The following is a 5,575-nucleotide window of genomic DNA, read 5'->3' on the forward strand; positions in this document are numbered from 1 at the left end:
GTTTAACTGATCAACTGGGGTTAATAGAGTGATTTAATGTTTTATGAGGGTGTGATTATTAGGATGCGTGGTTTTAGAGGGGGTTGGCTGGGGCTATCTGCGTGTGATTCGGGATGGCACACAGGCATCTGTTGCAAGGGGGAAGGGGCATCTTGCTATTTGGAAGAAGGATCAGGCATTATGTTATTGGACTAGAGGGAGGGATTGGGCATCTTGCTGGGGTCTGAATGGTTGGATAGGGGCATGCTTGTGTAGGTCTGGTGGGATGAGCCACTTTTGCGTGGCTCTGGAGAAAGGGGGCACATTGGTGTGGGTCTGGAGGGATGGATAGGACATAGTGGTGTGGGTCTGGGTGAGGGATAGGGACAGTGGTGTGGGTTGGGGTACATTGGTGTGGGTCTGGGGAGGGATGGAGGACATGGGTGTGTTTCTGGAGGGATATATGGGGCACAGTGTGTCTGGAGGGTGGCATGGGTCATCTATGTGTGGGTTGGGAAGTGGGACGGGGCATTTTGGTGTGGCTCTGGAGGGAGATGGTGGGGGCACATTGGTGTGGCTCTGGAGGGAGGTGGTGGGGGCACATTGGTGTGGCTCTGGAGGGAGGTGGTGGGGGCACATTGGTGTGGATCTTGGCAGAGGGATGGTGCACATGGGTTTGTTTCTGGAGGGAGAGATGGGGCACAGTGGGTCTGGTGGGTAGCAGGGGTCATCTAGGTGTGGGTTAGGAAGTTGGACGGGGCATCTTGGTGTGGCTCTGGAGGGAGGTAGTGGGGCACATTGGTGTGGATCTTGGCAGAGGGATGGTGCACATGGGTTTGTTTCTGGAGGGAGAGATGGGGCACAGTGGGTCTGGTGGGTAGCAGGGGTCATCTAGGTGTGGGTTAGGAAGTTGGACGGGGCATCTTGGTGTGGCTCTGGCGGGAGGTGGTGGGGGCACATTGGTGTGGCTCTGGGTGGAGGGATGGTGCACATGGGTGTGTTTCTGAAGGGAGAGATGGGGCACAGTGTGTCTGGAGGGTGGCATGGGTCATCTAGGTATAGGCTGGGAAGTGGGACGGGGCATTTTGGTGTGGCTCTGGAGGGAGGTGGTGGGGGAACATTGGTGTGGCTCTGACGGGAGGTGGTGGGGCACATTGGTGTGGATCTTGGCGGAGGGATGTTGCACATGGGTGTGTTTCTGGAGAGAGAGATGGGGCACAGTGGATCTGGAGGGTGGCATGGGTCATCTAGGTGTGGGTTGGGAAGTGGAACGGGGCATTTTGGTGTGGCTCTGGAGGGAGGTGGTGGGGGCACATCGGTGTGGCTCTGGAGGGAGGTGATGGGGCACATTGGTGTGGATCTTGGCGGAGGGATGGTGCACATGGGTGTGTTTCTGGAGGGAGAGATGGGGGAACAGTGTGTCTGGAGGTTGGAATGGGTCATCTAGGTGTGGGTTGGGAAGTGGAACGGGGCATTTTGGTGTGGCTCTGGAGGGAGGTGGTGGGGGCACATTGGTGTGGCTCTGGAGGGAGGTGGCGGGGCACATTGGTGTGGATCTTGGCGGAAGGATTGTGCACATGGGTATGTTTCTGGAGGGAGAGATGGGGAACAGTGGGTCTGGTGGGTAGCATGGGTCATCTAGGTGTGGGTTAGGAAGTTGGACGGGGCATCTTGGTGTGGCTCTGGAGGGAGGTGGTGGGGGCACATGGGTGTGTTTCTGGAGGGAGAGATGGGGCACAGCGGGTCTGGAGGGTAGCATGGGTCATCTAGGTGTGGGTTGCGAAGTTGGATGGGGCATCTTGGTGTGGCTCTGGGGGGAGGTGGTGGGGGCACATTGGCGGGGATCTGGGCGGAGGGATGGTGCACATGCGTGTTTCTGGAGGGAGAGATGGGGCACAGTGGGTCTGGAGTGTGGCATGGGTCATCTAGGTGTGTGTTGGGAAGTGGGATGGGGCATCTTGGTGTGGCTCTGGAGGGAGGTGGTGGGGGCACATTGGTGTGGATCTGGAGGGAGGTGGTGGGGGCACATTGGTGTGGATCTGGGTGGAGGGATGGTACACATGGGAGTGTTTCTGGAGGGAGAGATGGGGCACAGCGGGTCTGGAGGGTGGCATGGGTCATCTAGGTGTGGGTTGCGAAGTTGGATGGGGCATCTTGGTGTGGCTCTGGGGGGAGGTGGTGGGGGCACATTGGCGGGGATCTGGGTGGAGGGATGGTGCACATGCGTGTTTCTGGAGGGAGAGATGGGGCACAGTGGGTCTGGAGGGTGGCATGGGTCATCTAGGTGTGTGTTGGGAAGTGGGATGGGGCATCTTGGTGTGGCTCTGGAGGGAGGTGGTGGGGGCACATTGGTGTGGATCTGGAGGGAGGTGGTGGGGGCACACTGGTGTGGATCTGGGTGGAGGGATGGTACACATGGGAGTGTTTCTGGAGGGAGAGATGGGGCACAGTGGGTCTGTACGGTGGCATGGGTCATCTAGGTGTGGGTTGGGAAGTGGGACGGGCATCTTGGTGTGGCTCTGGAGGGAGGTGGTCGGGTCCCATTGGTGTGGCTCTGGAGGGAGGTGGTGGGGGCACATTGGTATGTTTCTGGAGGGAGGTGGTGGGGCACATTGGTATGGCTCTGGAGGGAGGTGGATGGGGCATATGGTTGTTTTTCTGGAGGGAGAGATGGGGCACAGTGGGTCTGGAGGGTGGCATGGGTCATATAGGTGTGGGTTGGTAAGTTGGACTGGGCATCTTGGTGTGGCTCTGTAGGGAGGTGTTGGGGGCACATTGGTGTGGGTTTGATGGGAGGGATGGGGACATTGGTCTGGGGAGGGATAACCGCATATTGGTGTGGGTCTGGAAGGAGGGGACGGGGCACATTGGTGTGGGTCTGGGCGGATGGGGGCATACTAGGATGGGTGGTTTTAGAGGGGGTTGCCTGGGGCTATCTGCATGTGATTCAGGATCGGCACATGGGCATCTGATGCAAGGGGCATCTTGCTATGTGGAGGGAGGATGGTGCATTATGGTATTGGTCTAGTGGGAGGGATGGGGCATCTTGGTGTGGTTCTGAGAGGAAGGGATGGTGCACATGGGTGTGGGTATGAAGGGAGGCACAGGACACATTGATGTGCGTCTGGAGGGAGGGATGGGGCACATTGGTGTGGGTCTGGAGGGAAGGATTGGGGCTCATTGGTCGGAGGACGGATAGGGGCATCTTTCTGTGTGGAGGGAGCATGGGCCATCATGGTATGGGTCTTGAGGAAGGGATTGTGCATCGTGGAGTCTGGATCGGAGGGGGCATTGTTGATATGGAATGGGCATATGATGGGGGCATGTCAGGGAATGGTGGAGCATGTGGGTCAGGGCTGGAGCACTCTGGTGGGAAGGAAGGGAGCATCTGGGTGTGAATGGAGGGATGGGGTATGTTTGTCTGGAGAGAAGGATGTTGGTTTATTGGAGTGGTGGGAGCATGTGTGTGTCGAAGGGATGGGGTAATCGGGTGTGGGTATAGAGAGAGGGCGAATGGTGCCATCTGAGTGTGGAGGTAGAGATGAAGCATATGGGTGTGTCTCTGAGGGGTGGAGCATCTTGGTGTAGGTATGGAGGGACGGATGTTGGTGTCTTTGTGTGGGTTCGGATGGAGGGATGGTGGCATGTAGGTCAGGAGGGAGGTGGCATTTGAATCTGGAACGTGTTTGGAAGGAGAAATGGGGCATTTGAGTGTGAATGGTTTCTGCTTGTGGGTGGGGGCATAAAGGATCATTAACAGCGGAGCAGCGGAAGGGAGAGCCGTGGGCCCGACCTCGGTTGCATCCCAGACGTGCACACCCACAGCCTGGGGCACCTCTCGCAGAGCGGTCCGGTGCGCGTGGTCAACCAGCCCCCTCTCCTCACTGAGCTCGCATCTGTGCTGGCCGGGGGGCGCACACTCCTCTCTCTGACCTGCCAGCGGCTGGGCATTGGTGGGCACACCCCGGTCACCAGGGAAGCCCTGACTGGGGGCAGCCGGGAGCCGAGGGAAACCTGACTGCTCTCGAGGGGTGCCTCCCCAGGCAGACAGGCACCCGGGCAAGCCAGGCATGAGCCATGGTGCAGCTGGCTCACTTGACGGTGGGCGCCAAGGTTCCAGCCGCCCACATTTGTGTGTGAGCAATGGCCAGGCCCGCTGGCACAGTGGGTGACCTTCCCTCTTGCCCAGGTACCTGGAGCTGGGTCCTATGCGGCCGGGCTGGGGTTTGAAGACTCTAGTGGTCCCACCCGACCCCCTGTCTGTGCTGTCTCTGGCCTGCCTCGTTGTCCATCTCCCAGCCCCCCCTTCCAAAAGGGAAGCGGAAGGGGTCGGGGAAGGATGAGTGGATCGGGCCGTGTGGGCAGGTGGCAGAGCGGCCTACCTCCATCCCCCTGGGAAGCGCTGTGCTGCTGCAGCTGGCGGTCAGGCTGAACACCTGGATTATTATTTTTTATTTTTTTGAAACCACAATGGTTTCGGCCGAGCTAGACAGGGAGCTGGGCTGTCCTGCCACAGCCAGCGCTTCCTCCCCCAACCTCTCCTGCACCGGCAGGGTCAGGCCGACGTCTAGGACAAAAAATGTTGCCTGTGGCTCTTGGCGGTGGATCACCTGACTTGTGCATCGATGAAGAACGCAGCTAGCTGCGAGAATTAGTGTGAATTGCAGGACACATTGATCAACACTTTGAACGCACCATGTGGCCCTGGTTTTTTCCCGGGACTACGCCTGTCTGAGGGTCGCTTGTACATCAATCGCCCCGGGGTTCACTCCCAGGGGCGTGGCTGGGGCTGTCGCAGGGACCACATTCCATTCATCCCCCTAAGGTCAGACCCCGATCAGCACAGTCGCTGGATCCTTGGATCTGGCGCGCAAGCTCATTGCCGACTCGTCCTGGTTTCCCCAGTTTCCCCACCTCATGCTGGTTTCGGGAGGGCCGGGTGGCCGACGCGCCCCGGATGTGGTGGCGGTGGCAGCAGGCTTTAAAAAAGCCTGGCGCACCTTCACCCTACCCCGGGGCACCTGGCCGTGCTGTGTGTGGCTGTCTTTGGTGTCCCACGGCTGCCGGCGCAGGATGACCATGGAACACGGACCTCGTGACCATGTGGGCTTTGGTCACAGATTGGGACAGAATACACTCGCCTGCGCCAAGGGCTGGGGCAACCCCCAATACGGGCCCGAGGCCAGCTGCCCTGAGCTTTGTGCTCCCCGACCACGGCCTCAGATCAGACATGGTGACCTGATGAATTTAAGCATATTACTAAGCAGAGGAAAAGGAACTAACCAAGATTCCCTCAGTAACGGCCAGTGAAAAGGGAAGAGCCCAGTGCCGAATCCCCATTAAGCAGCAGGCGTGGGAAATGTGATGTACAGAAGACCGACTCCCCGGCATCACTCAGGGGGCTCAAGTCCTTCTGATCGAGTCTCCCCACGCGGATGGTGTTAGGCCGATAGCGGCCTCTTGCACACCGGGATCAGGTCTTCTTGGAGTCAGGTTACTTGGGAATGCAGCCCAAAGCGTGTGGTAAACTCTGTCTAAGGCTAGATACGGGCACGAGACTGGTGACCAACCAGTACCGTAAGGGAAAGTTGAAGAG

General features: G+C 58.8%; 1 non-coding gene across 1 annotated transcript; it reads left to right on the forward strand.

Annotated features, from left to right (window-relative positions):
• Nucleotides 1-4,569: 4,569 nt before the first annotated feature.
• Nucleotides 4,570-4,720, forward strand: LOC138512630 (5.8S ribosomal RNA). Its single transcript, XR_011281426.1, has one exon. It is a non-coding gene; the product is annotated as a 5.8S ribosomal RNA (ribosomal RNA).
• The last annotated feature ends 855 nt before the right edge of the window (nt 4,721-5,575 follow it).

Source organism: Ambystoma mexicanum, chromosome 6p (genome assembly GCF_040938575.1).
Source record: "Ambystoma mexicanum isolate Mex_15411 chromosome 6p, UKY_AmexF1_1, whole genome shotgun sequence".
Taxonomy (NCBI): Eukaryota; Metazoa; Chordata; class Amphibia; order Caudata; family Ambystomatidae; genus Ambystoma; species Ambystoma mexicanum.